This window comes from Scyliorhinus torazame, chromosome 2 (assembly GCF_047496885.1).
Source record: "Scyliorhinus torazame isolate Kashiwa2021f chromosome 2, sScyTor2.1, whole genome shotgun sequence".
Taxonomy (NCBI): Eukaryota; Metazoa; Chordata; class Chondrichthyes; order Carcharhiniformes; family Scyliorhinidae; genus Scyliorhinus; species Scyliorhinus torazame.
Genome location: NC_092708.1, coordinates 157,683,093 through 157,700,870, shown reverse-complemented (window position 1 = coordinate 157,700,870; position 17,778 = coordinate 157,683,093). Strand labels below are relative to the sequence as shown.

At 45.4% G+C, this 17,778-nt stretch overlaps 1 protein-coding gene across 4 annotated transcripts in view; it reads right to left on the bottom strand.

The window, feature by feature from the left end:
• Positions 1-17,061, bottom strand: part of slc39a10 (solute carrier family 39 member 10) — a 153,724-nt gene extending 136,663 nt beyond the window's left edge. Inside the window, exon 1 of one of the 4 annotated variants that reach the window (XM_072478630.1) lies at positions 16,888-17,061. The gene's annotated coding sequence lies outside the window, so the exon portion shown is untranslated. Of the gene's footprint in view, positions 1-12,180; positions 12,204-16,887 lie in introns of those variants that run through there. The other 3 variants (XM_072478645.1, XM_072478631.1, XM_072478636.1) reach the window with 3 other exon arrangements.
• Positions 17,062-17,778: the final 717 nt, after the last annotated feature.

Genomic DNA, 17,778 nt, shown 5'->3' with positions numbered 1-17,778 from the left:
AAGGTATATAGCTATGTTACCATGGGGGTTGGTGGCACGAGGCCCATTGCACTTTTTGATGTATATTAAGGCCAATATTAAAAGTGGGGCACAATTTTAGAATTTCCAGAAGAGACAAAACTTCACCTTCAACTTCACCTTCAAGAATGGTGAGAATTCAAGTGGACATAGATAGGATGGTGCAATGAGCGAACATGTGGTAGCTAAAATTTAATACAGAGAAGTGTGAAGAATGAGAAGAGGCAATGTAAATTGAAGGCTACAATTCTAAAAAGGGTGCAGGGACAGAGACAACTGGAGATATAGGTCCACAAATCATTGAAGGTGGCAGGACAGGTTGAGAAGTGGTTCAAAAGGCACAAGGGATCCTGGACTTTATGAGTAGAGACGTAGAAAATTAAAGCAAGGCAGTTATGATCCTTTATAAAACACTGTTTGGCCTCAATTCTGGAATGCACTGCCTGGAAGTGTGGTGAAGAGATTCAGTTGCGGTTTTCAACTGGAGTTAAATTAGCATCTGAAGAGAAAAAGAAATGCAGAGATATGAAGGGAAACTAGGCAAATTATTCTTAAGAGAGCAGGCAAAGAAGAGACAAGCTGAATGGCCTCCTATGCTTAACTATTCTAAGATGGGGCAAGAACAGCAAAAAGAACCATATCCATTGCGTCATACAACAGAAGCTACAGAAGACTGTACGTCACTAATTCCAGTCAGAGCTGGAAATGGCTAGCGTATATTTTCAATTACGATTGGTATAAATTACTCAATTAAAAACAGCTTAATTTTATTAGGCAACTTTAAAACCCAAATTATATTTTAAAATTAAATTCACAGCAAAATAAATTTAGATAGGGTAGCAGTGGTTAGCACTGCTACCTCATGGCAGCGAGGTCCCAGGTTCGATCCCGGCTCTGGGTCACTGTCCGTGCAGGGTCTGCACATTCTCCCCGTGTTTGCGTGGATTTCGCTCCCACAAGCCAAAGATGTGCAGGCTAGATAGATTGGCCAAGCTAAATTGTCCCTTAATTAGAAAAAATGAACTGGGTACTCTAAATTTATAAGTAAATAAATACATTTACATATTAGTGTTGTCGATAACTTTCTGTTTCAGAATTATGCTATCCTCCCTTTATTTGGAAACTTACCAACCACCGCCCTCCTTCCCCATCGGTATGGTTGCACAGAACTCTCATTCACCCGAGTGTTGAGCATAGAGGACATGACAGCAGAGCCTGATTATACATCAGTAAGGACCAAATTAGGAAGCTGGGTTGGGCCATTCGATAGCAACTGAAAGCATAAATCCTGGCTAATTTTCCCATCCCTAACCTGAGACCTACTTATCAACTATCTCAGTAGCTGGTCATTATACAATCCAGGAAGGGCCCAAGCTCCATTTAAACTATTCAACGAGCTCAAGAGTTCCTTAATGCATTACATACTTTTCAGGCACTATCTGTTCAAATTTCCAATCTGGTAAATCTGCACTGCTTTGCAGTAATTGAAGCCATATGTAATTTCCAAAGAAAAATCAAATTATTTTAAATGAGACACATTAAATGCTACATGTTTCAGCTATATTAATATTTGATTTAACAAAAATGTATAAAATCTCTCTAATATGTTCATACCTTAATGTGAACGTGTCTTCAGCATTCCAATAGATCAGTTACCACAAATTCTGATTACGATTCTTTTCCATACTTTTACTTGGGCTAAGCAGGTTAAATACATAGACATAAATTGGAGAATGCATTCTTCTCCATAAATAAATTTTAACAAAATTGGACCGAAGAAAATTGCATGTTTCAAAGTCATTCATTCCCATATCAAAACAGGTCCGACAACATCTGAGCAGAGAGAAAGAGTTGTTTCATATCTAGACTTTTCTTGAGAACTTGGAAAAGTTAGAAATGCAATAGTTTGTGGTTTTAAAAAAAGGTAAGATATTTGATGGGGTGGAGAAATGGAAGGCATTTTTCGGGCAGATTAAAAGAGTTGTAATGGGACAGAAAAAGATGAGTATGAGGAGATTTCGGCGGGAGAACAGCTGGTGAGTCAGTTTCAGCAGGAGCAGTGCGGAAGTGGCTGCTGGGAGGTAAGTCTGTCCTTTAAAAGCACTTGTCTTTGCAGGGGCAGGCCAGTCGATTTCGGCGGGAGAACAGCTGGTGAGTCAGTTTCAGCGGGAGCAGTGCGGAAGTGGCTGCTGGGAGGTAAGTCTGTCCTTTAAAAGCACTTGACTTTGCAGGGGCAGGCCAGTCGATTTCGGCGGGAGAACAGCTGGTGAGTCAGTTTCAGCGGGAGCAGTGCGGAAGTGGCTGCTGGGAGGTAAGTCTGTCCTTTAAAAGCACTTGTCTTTGCAGGGGCAGGCCAGTCGATTTCGGCGGGAGAACAGCTGGTGAGTCAGTTTCAGCGGGAGCAGTGCGGAAGTGGCTGCTGGGAGGTAAGTCTGTCCTTTAAAAGCACTTGTCTTTGCAGGGGCAGGCCAGTCGATTTCGGCGGGAGAACAGCTGGTGAGTCAGTTTCAGCGGGAGCAGTGCGGAAGTGGCTGCTGGGAGGTAAGTCTGTCCTTTAAAAGCACTTGTCTTTGCAGGGGCAGGCCAGTCGATTTCGGCGGGAGTGGAGCTGGCTGGTTAGTCAATTTCAGCAGGAGCTGAGAATTTTTTTTTAAAATTAGTGTTTTAGGCAGGAACAGGAAGTCGACCCGCGGACGTCTGGGAAGACCCTCACCAATAAATTCTGGTGGAGAGGAAACCCGAGACACTACACGTGTAGTGTCTCCCACCCGCCCTCCTCCTCTAACCTAATAATAAAACCCATTGGTCTACCATATTTTATTATATTATTATTTTTTATAAAAAATTTAATTTAGTTGTTAGCCAGATCTTGGTAGAAAGTTGGAGGAATGGCAGGGAAGGGAGTGCAATGTTCCTCCTGCAGGATGTTTGAGGTGAGGGATGCAGTTAGTGTCCCTGCTGATTTTACCTGCAGGAAGTGCTGCCATCTCCAGCTCCTCCAAGACCGAGTTAGGGAACTGGAGCTGGAGTTGGAAGAACTTGGGATCATTCGGGAGGCAGAAGGGGTCATAGATAGCAGCTTCAGGGAATTAGTTACACCAAAGATGGGAGATAGGTGGGTAACTGTAAGAGGGACTGGGAAAAAGCAGTCAGTGCAGGGATCCCCTGCGGTCGTTCCCCTGAGAAACAAGTATACCGCTTTGGATACTTGTGGGGGGGGGGGACGACTTACCAGGGGTAAGCCATGGGGTAAGGGCCTCTGGCACGGAGTCTGTCCCTGTTGCTCAGAAGGGAAGGGGGAGAGGAGCAGAGCATTAGTAATTGGGGACTCGCTAGTCAGGGGCACAGATAGGAGATTTTGTGGGAGCATGAGAGGCTCACGTTTGGTATGTTGCCTCCCAGGTGCAAGGGTACGTGATGTCTCGGATCGTGTTTTCCGGGTCCTTAGGGGGGAGGGGGAGCAGCCCCAAGTCGTGGTCCACATTGACACTAACGACATAGGTAGGAAAGGGGACAAGGATGTCAGGCAGGCTTTCAGGGAGCTAGGATGGAAGCTCAGAACTAGAACAAACAGAGTTGTTATCTCCGGATTGTTGCCCGTGCCACGTGATAGTGAGATGAGGAATAGGGAGAGAGAGCATTTAAACACGTGGCTACAGGGATGGTGCAGGCGGAAGGGATTCAGATTTCTGGATAACTGGGGCTCTTTCTGGGGAAGGTGGGACCTCTACAGACAGGATGGTCGACATCTGAACCTGAGGGGCACAAATATCCTGGGGGGGAGATTTGTTAGTGCTCTTTGGGGGGGTTTAAACTAATGCAGCAGGGGCATGGGAACCTGGATTGTAGTTTTAGGGTAAGGGAGAATGAGAGTATAGAGGTCAGGAGCACAGATTTGACGTCGCAGGAGGGGGCCAGTGTTCAGGTAGGTGGTTTGAAGTGCGTCTACTTCAATGCCAGGAGTATACGAAACAAGGTAGGGGAACTGGCAGCATGGGTTGGTACCTGGGACTTCGATGTTGTGGCCATTTCGGAGACATGGATAGAGCAGGGACAGGAATGGATGTTGCAGGTTCCGGGGTTTAGGTGTTTTAGTAAGCTCAGAGAAGGAGGCAAGAGGGGGAGGTGTGGCGCTGCTAGTCAAGAGCAGTATGACGGTGGCGGAGAGGATGCTAGATGGGGACTCTTCTTCCGAGGTAGTATGGGCTGAAGTTAGAAACAGGAAAGGAGAGGTCACCCTGTTGGGAGTTTTTTTATAGGCCTCCTAATAGTTCTAGGGATGTAGAGGAAAGGATGGCGAAGATGATTCTGGATAAGAGCGAAAGTAACAGGGTAGTTATTATGGGAGACTTTAACTTTCCAAATATTGACTGGAAAAGATATAGTTCGAGTACAATAGATGGGTCGTTTTTTGTACAGTGTGTGCAGGAGGGTTTCCTGAAACAATATGTTGACAGGCCAACAAGAGGCGAGGCCACGTTGGATTTGGTTTTGGGTAATGAACCAGGCCAGGTGTTGGATTTGGAGGTAGGAGAGCACTTTGGGGACAGTGACCACAATTCGGTGACGTTTACGTTAATGATGGAAAGGGATAAGTATACACCGCAGGGCAAGAGTTATAGCTGGGGGAAGGGCAATTATGATGCCATTAGACGTGACTTGGGGGGGGATAAGGTGGAGAAGTAGGCTGCAAGTGTTGGGCACACTGGATAAGTGGGGCTTGTTCAAGGATCAGCTACTGCGTGTTCTTGATAAGTATGTACCGGTCAGGCAGGGAGGAAGGCGTCGAGCGAGGGAACCGTGGTTTACCAAGGAAGTGGAATCTCTTGTTAAGAGGAAGAAGGAGGCCTATGTGAAGATGAGGTGTGAAGTTTTGGTTGGGGCGATGGATAGTTACAAGGTAGCGAGGAAGGATCTAAAGAGAGAGCTAAGATGAGCAAGGAGGGGACATGAGAAGTATTTGGCAGGAAGGATCAAGGAAAACCCAAAAGTTTTCTATAGGTATGTCAAGAATAAGCGAATGACTAGGGAAAGAGTAGGACCAGTCAAGGACAGGGATGGGAAATTGTGTGTGGAGTCTGAAGAGATGGGCGAGATACTAAATGAATATTTTTCGTCAGTATTCACTCAGGTAAAAGATAATGTTGTGGAGGAGAATGCTGAGCCCCAGGCTAATATTCTATGATAATCTATGAATAGAATAGATGGCATTGAGGTACGTAGGGAAGAGGTGTTGGCAATTCTGGACAGGCTGAAAATAGAGAAGTCCCCGGGACCTGATGGGATTTATCCTAGGATTCTCTGGGAGGCCAGGGAAGAGATTGCTGGACCTTTGGCTTTGATTTTTATGTCATCATTGGCTACAGGAATAGTGCCAGAGGACTGGAGGACAGCAAATGTGGTCCCTTTGTTCAAAAAGGGGAGCAGAGACAACCCCGGCAACTATAGACCGGTGAGCCTCACGTCTGTAGTTGGTAAAGTCTTGGAGGGGATTATAAGAGACAAGATTTATAATCATCTAGATAGGAATAATATGATCAGGGATAGTCAGCATGGCTTTGCGAAGGGTAGGTCATGCCTCACAAACCTTATCGAGTTCTTTGAGAAGGTGACTGAACAGGTAGATGAGGGTAGAGCAGTTGATGTGGTGTATATGGATTTCAGCAAAGCGTTTGATAAGGTTCCCCACGGTAGGCTATTGCAGAAAATACGGAGGCTGGGGATTGAGGGTGATTTAGAGATGTGGATCAGAAATTGGCTAGCTGAAAGAAGACAGAGGGTGGTGGTTGATGGGAAATGTTCAGAATGGAGTACAGTCACAAGTGGAGTACCACAAGGATCTGTTCTGGGGCCGTTGCTGTTTGTCATTTTTATCAATGACCTAGAGGAAGGCGCAGAAGGGTGGGTGAGTAAATTTGCAGACGATACTAAAGTCGGTGGTGTTGTCGATAGTGTGGAAGGATGTAGCAGGTTACAGAGGGATATAGATAAGCTGCAGAGCTGGGCTGAGAGGTGGCAAATGGAGTTTAATGTAGAGAAGTGTGAGGTGATTCACTTTGGAAGGAATAACAGGAATGCGGAATATTTGGCTAATGGTAAAGTTCTTGAAAGTGTGGATGAGCAGAGGGATCTAGGTGTCCATGTACATAGATCCCTGAAAGTTGCCACCCAGGTTGATAGGGTTGTGAAGAAGGCCTATGGAGTGTTGGCCTTTATTGGTAGAGGGATTGAGTTCCGGAGTCGGGAGGTCATGTTGCAGCTGTACAGAACTCTGGTACGGCCGCATTTGGAGTATTGCGTACAGTTCTGGTCACCGCATTATAGGAAGGACGTGGAGGCTTTGGAGCGGGTGCAGAGGAGATTTACCAGGATGTTGCCTGGTATGGAGGGAAAATCTTATGAGGAAAGGCTGATGGACTTGAGGTTGTTTTCGTTGGAGAGAAGAAGGTTAAGAGGAGACTTAATAGAGGCATACAAAATGATCAGGGGGTTGGATAGGGTGGCCAGTGAGAGCCTTCTCCCGCGGATGGAAATGGCTGGCACGAGGGGACATAGCTTTAAACTGAGGGGTAATAGATATAGGACAGAGGTCAGAGGTAGGTTCTTTACGCAAAGAGTAGTGAGGCCGTGGAATGCCCTACCTGCTACAGTAGTGAACTCGCCAACATTGAGGGCATTTAAAAGTTTATTGGATAAACATATGGATGATAATGGCATAGTGTAGGTGAGATGGCTTTTGTTTCGGTGCAACATCGTGGGCCGAAGGGCCTGTACTGCGCTGTATTGTTCTATGTTCTATATGTATATAGCAGAATAATGAAACACGCAAAGAAAATTAGACAGGGGGGGGAGAAAAAGAGCGAGAGATAGAGAGGCAGAGATCATAATTTGCAATTGAAGTTCAATTTGCAGCCAGAAGACTGTAAAGTATGTAAGCGAAAGATGAGGTACCATTCCTCGTGCCTGCATCGAGATTCACCGGAACACTGCAGCAGGGTCAGGTCAGAGATATCCCCAGTGAAAAATTATAATGGCAAGCCATCAGCACCGAGGTCATGATTGAAGGCTAAGCAAAGCAGTTACCTAATTTGCGCTTGGTTTCCCCATTGTAGAGACCATAAAGTAAGCAAACACAGTATATACTAAATTGAATGCTGTGTATTCAAGGCATATTCAGAGCTTGGAAAGTGAAGAGATAGAAGATAAAAGGGCAGGTGTTACATTTCCTGCGTTTATATGGAAAGCTGTGGGAAGGTGTTGCGGTGCAGGGGATATTAGAGGGGTGAACCAGGGTGCCCAGGAGGCAATGGTCCCTTTGGAATACTGAAAGGGGATGTGTTCGATGGTGGCATCGGAGTAAAAGTGGGAGAATTGGCAGAGGATGATCCGTTAAATAGAGAGGGAGACCCATATTGTGGCTGCAGGAAGGATGAGAGCAGAAGTGGAGGAAATGGATCAGGCATGGTCAAGGGTCCCACGGGGAATCTTTGGCTGAGGAAACCATACCAAACCTGTAGGTTAGGGGGATCCACTATTGACAGCATAAAACAGATGATTTGAAGATTGCTGAAGATAGAGAGTGAAAGAGAATGAACAAAAGTTGGGGGTCGAGATTTCCAGAGAGTGGGGCACATATGATCAGTCTATTGTGGAGCTGTGAATAATCTAGAACCTATATTAGAGTTTTATTCCTCAGCTGCCGAGTGGAAATGGCATTCTGCACCAGGGTCGGTAACAAAGTAGTTTGCGTCTTTGGGTGCTTGAACAACCAATTTTCATCGATCACTTACCCCAATTATGTTTTCAGCCAATTGTGTCTGCAGAAATAATGGGATTCTTTCCTATGCTATTTCTTGTACACTTAAAATAGTCCCCAACAACTTCAGCTATCTGCATCTCTGCAAATCAATTTCCAAGATTCTAATTTTCGAATCCCCAAAATGTTGTCAGACAGTGAATTCTGGTAAGGGCCCCACCATTTAAAGTCGGTATCATTGAATCAAAAATTATGTGAATTGATTAGTGTGCCAAGCATCTGACCGAAATATGGTCATAAAGCTGCCTAGAATGTAGGCGTGAGAGGATTGGATTGGATTTGTTTATTGTCACGTGTACCGAGGTACAGTGAAAAGTATTTTTCAGCGAGCAGCTCAACAGATCATTAAGTACATGAGAAGAAAAGGGAATAAAAGAAAATACATAATAGGGCAACTCAACATATACAATGTAACTACATAAGCACTGGCATCGGATGAAGCATACAGGGTGTAGTGTTAATGAAATCAGTCCATAAGAGGGTCATTTAGGAGTCTGGTGACAGTGGGGAAGAAGATGTTTTTGAGTCTGTTCGTGTGTGTTCTCAGACTTCTGTATCTCCTGCCCGATGGAAGAAGTTGGAAGAGTGAGTAAGCCGGATGGGAGGGATCTTTGATTATACTGCCCGCTTTCCCCAGCAGCGGGAGGTGTAGATGGAGTCAATGGCAGGTTTGTGTGATGGACTGGGCGGTGTTCACGACTCTCTGAAGTTTCTTGAGGTCCTGGGCCGAGCAGTTGCCATACCAGGCTGTGATGCAGCCGGATAGGATGCTTTCTATGGTGCATCTGTAAAAGTTGGTAAGAGTCAATGTGGACATGCCAAATTTCCTTAGTTTCCTGAGGAAGTATAGGCGTTGTTGTGCTTTCTTGGTGGTAGCGTCGACGTGGGTGGACCAGGACAGATTTTTGGAGATGTGCACCCCTAGGAATTTGAAACTGCTAACCATTTCCACCTCGGCCCCGTTGATGCGGACAGGGGTGTGTACAGTACTTTGCTTCCTGAAGTCAATTACCAGCTCTTTAGTTTTGCTGGCATTGAGGGAGAGATTGTTGTCGCTACACCACTCCACTAGGTTCTCTATCTCCCTCCTGTATTCGGACTCATTGTTATTCGAGATCCGGCCCACTATGGTCGTATCGTCAGCAAACTTGTAGATGGAGTTAGATCTAAGTTTTGCCACGCAGTCGTGTGTGTACAAGTAGAGTAGGGGGCCAAGTACGCAGCCTTGCGGGGCGCCGGTGTTGAGGACTATTGTGGATGAGGTGTTGTTGTTCATTCTTACTGATTGTGGTCTGTTGGTCAGAAAGTCGTGGATCCAGTTGCAGAGTGGGAAGCCAAGTCCTAGGTTTTGGAGCTTTGATATGAGCTTGATGGGATTATGGTGTTGAAGGCGGAGCTGTAGTCAATAAATAGGAGTCTAATGTAGGAGTCCTTGTTTTCGAGATGCTCTAGGGATGAGTGTAGGGCCAGGGAAATGGTGTCTGATGTGGACCGGTTGCAGCGGTATGCGAATTGCAGTGGATCAAGGCTCTCTGGGAGTATGGAGGTGATGCGCTTCATGATCAACCTCTCGAAGCACTTCATTACGACTGAAGTCAGGGCCACTGGTCGGTAGTCATTGAGGCACATTGCCTGGTTCTTCTTTGGTACCGGTATGATGGTGGTCTTCTTGAAGCAGGTGGGGACCTCGGAGTGGAGTAGGGACAGGTTAAAGATGTCCGTGAATACCTCTGCTAGCTGATCCGCGCAGGCTCTGAGTGCACGACCAGGGATCCCATCTGGGCCCGTCGCCTTCCGAGGGTTCACTTTCAGGAAGGTCAATCTGACTTCGGAAGCTGTGATGGTGGATATGGGTGAATTATGGGCTGCTGGGGCACTCACCAGCGGATTGTTGGTTACCTGCTCGAACCGAGCATAGAATGCATTGAGTTCATCGGGGAGGGGTGCGCTGCTGCCAGAGATACTGTTCGGCTTCGCTTTGTAGCCCGTTATGTTGTTTAGTCCTTGCCACAACCGCCGAGAGTCTGTCTGTGACTCTAGCTTGGTTTGATATTCTCTTGGCATTCCGGATGGCTTTGCGGAGGTCGTACCTGGATTTCTTGTATAGGTCAGGGTCGTCTGCCTTGAACGCCTCAGATCTGTCCTTCAGTAGGGAGTCAATCTCGCGATTGAGCCATGGTTTCCGGTTGGGGAACGCATGTACTGCTTTCTTTGGCACGCAGTCGTCCACACATTTGCTGATGAAGTCTGTGACGGTGGTGGAATACTCATTTAAGTTGGTCGCTGAGTTCTTAAATATGGACCAGTCCACTGTCTCTAAGCAGTCACGTAAGAGCTCTTCTGTCTCCTCGGACCAGCACTGCACAACCTTCTTAGCTTCACGGTCAGGTATTCCAGTGTGCTGCCCAGGATTTTGCCACTGACCACCATTGGTGTCTCTCCTCACGACCTTCATGTTTTCATGCACTTATGGTTTTTGTTTGGAGAACTGTGTCACTATTGAGGCATAGGTTCATATTTTTCAGATTCTTTTTGCATTGTTGTTTTATCGGATGTACCCGAATCAGATGGCCTGGTGGAGGTTGGTACAAAGCACCAGATTTTTGTGTGTGTTGTTTTTCACCCTGCGTTTTATTTTTGTTCGCAACGATTTTGTCTCAACTTCCTCAATCTCTCTGGGTTCCTGTCCTATCTCTTTCCTCTCAACTTTCTTGATGAGTAAAACTTATCAACTGACTGCATTTCTTTATATATTCTCTGCATGCTGACACTGGGGTAGCACAGTGGTTATCACAGTTGCTTCAGAGCTCCAGGGTCCCAGGTTCGATTCTCAGCGGGTCACTGTCTGTGCGGAGTCTACACGTTCTCCCCGTTTCTGCGTGGGTTTCCCCCAGGTGCTCTTGTTTCCTCCCACAGTCCAAAGATGTGCGGGTTAGGTGGATTGGCCATTCTAAATTGCCCTTTCTGTTCAAAAAAAGGTTGGGTGGGGTGGAGGTATGGGCTTGGGTAGGGTGCTCTTTCCAAGGGCCGGTGCCGACTCGATGGGCCGAATGGCCTCCTTCTGCACTGTAAATTCTATGAATAGGTCTATGAAAAGCAACGGATGAGGTCGCATGGAGGTGCTCACATGTTTTCCACTGCCTTTTAAAACAACGTGGGTGCGTCTATTTTGTTTTTTTTTGTTATGGCTACGGGTGGTAATAACTTCAGAATTGCCTATAACTTTCTGAATGTTTAGGGCTGTGACAGTTGCAATTTCCCTCAGTCTTCAAGGTTCTTAAAAGCCTGCATCGTTGATTAAGTCTTTGGTCTCTCAAATTTTCCTTCATTGGTGCTTCTCACTACCTTTGCTCCAAAAGCTTGTGATTCCAAATAAACCTGTTGGACTTTAACCTGGTGTAAGATTTTTTACTGTGCCCACCCCAGTTCAATGCCGCATTTCCACATCATACCTTTGTTCCAGACATAATATATTACATTTTTATTTGTAATTAACGTTTTTAAACACTCAGTGAGGACTAAAGTTGGATTCAGTCTGCTTTACATCCTTTATTCAGTGATATTTCTTAAAGAATATTGCAATTTCATGTAAATATTATACTTACACATCTATTTTTGTCAAGTGTTCGCAGTCAATAATAGGTCACTGGACTGGACTCATTAACAGCCTGTATTTTTCCACATTCAATAAAGTATTTGCAAAATCATGCAACTTACCACAGAATCTCTACAATGCAGGAGGCCATTTGGCTCATCGAGCGTACCTACACCAGCCCTCTGAAAGAGCACCCTACCTAGGCCCACTCCCTTGCCCTATCCCCATAAACCTGTAACCCATCTAACCGTTGGACACCAAGGGACAATTTAGGTTGGCCAATCCACCTAACCTGCAATACTTTGGACTGTGGGAGGAAACCGGAGCAACCAGAGGAAATCCACAGACACGGGAAGAATGTACAAACTCCCCACAGACAGTCGCCCAAGGGCAGAATTGAACCCAGATCCCTGACACTGTGAGGCAGCAGTGCTAACCACTGGGTGTAGTAAATAAAAACGTGTTGCATTTAAAATGAAAATTGACATCAGCATTCCCCATTTATGAATCAACTTTTCATTGTTGCATCAATGAACTACATTATTGCCTGCCTATGTTATATTGCATACCACTACTCTCAAGAAGAATCCTATTAGTGAGGGGTGGAATTACAAAATGACAGGTTCACACAAGTTATTTCAATTATAAGTCAACATCCTCAATTCAGCACCTCAGCACTACATTTAATTAGTGCTAATGGTTGCAAATTTGGTAGTAGTGTTATGACAACCATTAGAGATTGGTTACTTACTTTGTACTGGTACCAACAGCTTGAATCAGACGCTGCAGGCACACAATAAAAATGCTTTACGTCAGTTATGATAAAATGCAAACCACAAGGTGACTCAGTTCTTTCAATATATTTACCCAATACGTCAGCATGATAAAGTGAACCACTGAGATGCAATTCCAATACCCAACAAATATTCTTCCTCAAAAAAGTGTGGACAGAGGGAATACATTTAGAACCGCAATCTCATCACCCCAAATAATCTTCTATACTAGGATTAAACTTTAATCCAGGTGTAAGAAATAATAAAAAATTGAAATTCTTATGTACACAACATAAAAGTTTGAAATGCATTTTGTACCTTCTAACTGCTTTTAGCAAAGTACAGAACATTTATTTTCCACTGGTTTTGTAATATTCTATTATTCCAAAAAGGCAATTAGTAACCTTGCTGAGTTAAATTTCACAAGTTGTAATTTTGCAATAAAATGCGTAGTTTCAATCATAAAATCATTCATAAACCACAAATTTAAAATCAGTATTTACCAAGTCTGCCATCATAGATACCAATATTTGATAGAGTAGACAAAGAACTGTTTGCACTTGGGAGTGTCCAAAACTAGATATCATAAATACAAGATAATCACTAATAAATCGCATAAGGAATTCAAGAAAATTGTCTTTTCCGAAAGCGTGGCAAGAATGTGCACCATTCTACCACAGCTAGTCGTTGAGACAAACAGCAGACACATCCAAGAGGAAGTTAGATAAGCATGAGAAAGGAACAGGACATGCTGATAGGGTTGTGTGGAGAATAAACACTCGTCTAAACCAGTTGAGCCGAATGGACTGAAATGCTGCAGACTATAAATATCTGTACATCCTAACAGCCAAGCCATAGAAGTTATACTGCTGGTTGGATCTTGCATTCAGTTTGGCAAAGTAGTTTGAGTGCATGTATCAAGTTGAAAAGGTTTACAAGATTTCCACTGTAAAATCCAAGTGGCAGACAGGCTACGTGCACAAGTTGTGAGATCAGAACGCAATACAAACGTGATCATTCAGTTTTATTTTAGGCTGCAGCACTCTATTTAGATTTCTTTAGGTAAACAACTGGGCAAGTGATTAAGACTATCTGCAAAATTACTGGGATTCTGACTGCTCAGTACTAACCAGATGGACTAGCATTTATACCCATATTAGAAATTTTGGCAGCCATTATACTGATCATTGCTGTGACCACTGTAAAGGACTGAAGTTATGATTTTTTTAAAAACCCAACTCACTTAGCTTTATATGTATGTATATTATTCCCAACTGCAAACACTGCGAGATCAATGCATTGATAGATAGGGCACTGGTTTCACAATGTATTCTAATCATATTTGAGCATACTGAAGATCAATGGGACGGTTAATTGCTTTTGTGCTGATGACCAGTCACGTGCAAAGGAATTTAATTGTGGCTTTCAGATGTTTAGAAAGCTCGACTATTTATCGATTTCTAACATTTCATTTATATTGCAAGTGATTCTGCAATTTAAAGACACTATTGTGATGGGGTTTTCATATTCCTAATGCCAATCGGACCATCTAGCCTTCACCAACCCTCTGAAGAGCACGCCACCTATTTCCTCGCCCTATCCCAATAGCTCTGTAACCTAACCTACACATGTCTGCACATTAAGGAGCAAATCTTTGGACTGGGAGGAAACCGGAGCACCAAGAGGAATCCACGCAGACACATCAAAAATGCGCAAACTCCAGACACCCAAGGCCAGACTTGAACCTGGATCTCTACCGCTGAGGCAGCAGTGCTATCCACTGTGCCAACATGCTGCCGGTTACATGAAGTTAACTTTGACAGTGCACGCGATTACAATCTGAGTATTCCAGTTAACAAAATACACCAACCATTATTGAAGATTTTAAATTCAAGCTGCAGTTTATAACAAGTAACAGCAATATTTTGGCTTTTTAAACATGTATTATATAAACAAAAATACAAAAACCATGGACAGGGTAATTAGGTTGTATTAGAACCTTAATTGAATTGTATTTGAAAAGGATTTAATAACTTACTGGAATGATGCAGGAAATTTACATTTAATTAGCAATTTCAGGCTACAATTTTTCAACAAAACCGTAACATTGAGAGACTAACCACAAAGAAAATCACCAAGAATGGGACTGGTCCACTTTGGAAAGATGTGTTAGCGATAGCCTTTTATAAAGTAGCCTATTAATGAGCAAATCTCCCAATTTCCAGCACGTGGGATGGCACAGTAGCATAGTGGTTACCACAGTTGCTTCAGAGCTCCAGGGTCATAGATTATCATAGAATTTACAGTGCCGGAGGCCATTCGGCCCATCGAGTCTGCATTGGCTCTTGGAAAGAGCACCCTACCCAAGGTTAACACCTCCACCCTATCCCCATAACCCCACCCAACACTAAGGGCAATTTTGGACATTAAGGGCAATTTATCATGGCCAATCCACCTAACCTGCACATCTTTGGACTGTGGGAGGAAACCGGAGCACCCGGGAGGAAACCCACGCACACACGGGGTGGATGTGCAGACTCCGCACAGACAGTGACCCAAGCCGAAATCGAACCTGGGACCCTGGTGCTGTGAAGCAATTGTGCTATCCACAATGCTACCTGGCTTGGGTCACTATCTGTGCAGAGTCTGCACATTTTCCCCATGTCGGCATGGGTTTCCTCCCATGGTCCAAAGATGTGCAGGTTAGGAGGATTGGCTATGCTAAATTGTCCTTCGTGTCCAAAAAGGTTAGGTGGGGTTACTGCCATACAAAGAAATTTACAGCACAGGAACAGGCCCTTCGGCCCTCCAAGCCCATGCCGACCATGCTGCCTGACTAAACTACAATCTTCTACACTTCCTGGGTCCGTATTTCTCTATTCCCCTCCTATTCATGTATTTGTCAAGATGCCCCTTAAATGTCACTATCGTCCCTGTTTCCGCCACCTCCTCCGGTAGCGAGTTCCAGGCACCCACTACCCTGTGTAAAAAACTTGCCTCGTACATCTACTCTAAACCGTGTCCCTCTCACCTTAAACCTATGCCCCCTAGTAATTGACCCCTCTACCCCAGGGAAAAGCCTCTGACTATCCACTCTGTCTATGCCCCTCATAATTTTGTAGACCTCTATCAGGTCGCCCCTCAACCTCCTTCGTTCCAGTGAGAACAAACCGAGTTTATTCAACCGCTCCTCATAGCTAATACCCTCCATACCAGGCAACATTCTGGTAAATCTCTTCTGCACCCTCTCTAAAGCCTCCACATCCTTCTGGTAGTGTGGCGACCAGAATTGAACACTATACTCAAAAGTGTGGCCTAACTAAGGTTCTATACAGCTGCAACATGACTTGCCAATTCTTATACTCAATGCCCCGGCCAATGAATGCAAGCATGCCGTATGCCTTCTTGACTACCTTCTCCACCGGTGTTGCCCCTTTCAGTGACCTGTGGACCTGTACTCCTAGATCTCTGTGACTTTCAATACTCTTGAGGGTTTTACCATTCACTGTATATTCCCTACCTGCATTAGACCTTCCAAAATGTATTACCTCACATTTGTCCGGATTAAACTCCATCTGCCATCTCTCCGCCCAAGTCTCCAAACAATCTAAAACCTGCTGTATCCTCTGACAGTCCTCATCGCTATCCGCAATTCCACCAACCTTTGTGTCATCTGCAAACTTACTAATCAGACCAGTTACATTTTCCTCCAAATCATTTATATATACTACAAACAGCAAAGGTCCCAGCACTGATCCCTGTGGGACACCACTGGTCAGGAATAGGGTTTAGGTAGGGTGCTCTTTCCAAGGGCCGGTGCAGACTCGATGGGCCGAATGGTCTCTTTCCGCACTGTAAATTCTACGATGTAATTCAACCATACAAAACCTCGTTCTGTATTTGGTTCGTTATGTAATTCTGCTGATCGCAAAGCAAACGTGATTTTTTTTTCTCTGCGTTTCAACTCGGATAAATTCACTTCCACTTTGTCGCAAGGGGAGGGGGGGGGGGGGGGCAGCTGGCGTACGAAGAAATAAAAAGCGCCAAACTGATGATCGAAATCTTCATCATTTTTTTAACGTCTCCAGGAGGAAATAAAACCGGATTTCTAAGTGGAAACCCGGTCCAATGTGTTAAACCCGATAAACAGCCGACGGTGTGTTAACAGGGGAGTGAGTACTCAATGTTACCGGGGTGAGCCTGCCTTGCCCCTTGCAGCGCCGCAGTTATGATTCAACACGGTGCGGAGCTGCCGCCGCACAGGCGGCTCCACAAGGGCATGAGAAACCAGCCGCTAATGGACCCCCCTCCCTCCTCACACACCAAACAAAGACGCACAAGCTCTATGGAGCCGCCTCAAATACTCCTCCCGACGTCTCCTCGACTTCGGCCCAAAAAACAACCAGTCCAAGTATTTTTTAAATTCCTTTTAAAATCTCAACCTCGGCAAAAATCACGGCACGTGACGCCGGCTCGCGCGCGCCTTCGCCTCTCCCCTCCCGTCCTTTTTTTTTGTCCATCTCAGCGCTCCTTCTTCCTCATAACGTTAAAAGCCAATATAAAATTTATATCAAGCGGAAGCGCCGCGGGCTAAGCGCTCGTCTACACGTTCGAGCAACACGGCTACATGCAAAGCGCTCAGCGACTGGGTTTGTGAGAAGGGAAACAAATGGGTGTTTAAATACCTCACTCAAGTGCCGTGTGCATCCTCTCCGCTCGGTACCAACACAAGGGAGCGCGAGGCGGGGCAGGCCCAGGCTGCGCCCTGTGCCGCATTGCACTGCGCGCGCAGCTCTTCCTGCACGGCCCGCGCCAGCCCGTTTCAAAATACCAACCGCCGCCTCACAAACCGTCCCTGTCCATACCGGCATAGCTGCATATATATATATATATATACACACACACACACAATCAAACTTGTCCACCCCTGCCGCCGGCGCGCGACATCGACGTAGGAATTTGATCGTTCGCCTAAAGAAAAAAAGGCGGCCACGTGGGCCGGAAACCCTGCCAGAACATTCTGTGGGGTAACTGAGCCACCTCTATTATGTCAGCCCCCGAGTCCAACAATACGAATTTAGACTATCAGCCTCATGGAGCTATTACTGGAGTGGTGCTTATTCACTGAATTGGTGACTTGTTGCTGGAAGGCTTTGCTTCCCTTTCAGGATTGTAACTTTTTTTTGCCAATATAAAAGCCTGCCTGGATTTCCGTGGGCAGCACAGTAGCACAAGTGGATAGCACTGTGGCTTCACAGCGCCAGGGTCGCAGGCTCGATTCCCCACTGGGTCACTGTCTGTGCGGAGTCTGCATGTTCTCCCTGTGTGCGTGGGTTACCTCGGTGCTCCGATTTCCTCCCACAGTCCAAAGATGTGCAGGTTAGGTGCATTGGCCCTGCTAAATTGCCATTAGTGTCCAAAAAGGTTAGGGGTTATTGTGTTATGGGGACAAGGTGGAAGTGAGGGCTTAAGTGGGTCGGTGCAGACTCAATGGGCCAAATGGCCTGCACTGTATGTTCTATGTTCTGGGTTGCCCTGCACTTCTCTAGGGTAACTTGGACAAAGACTACATAGAA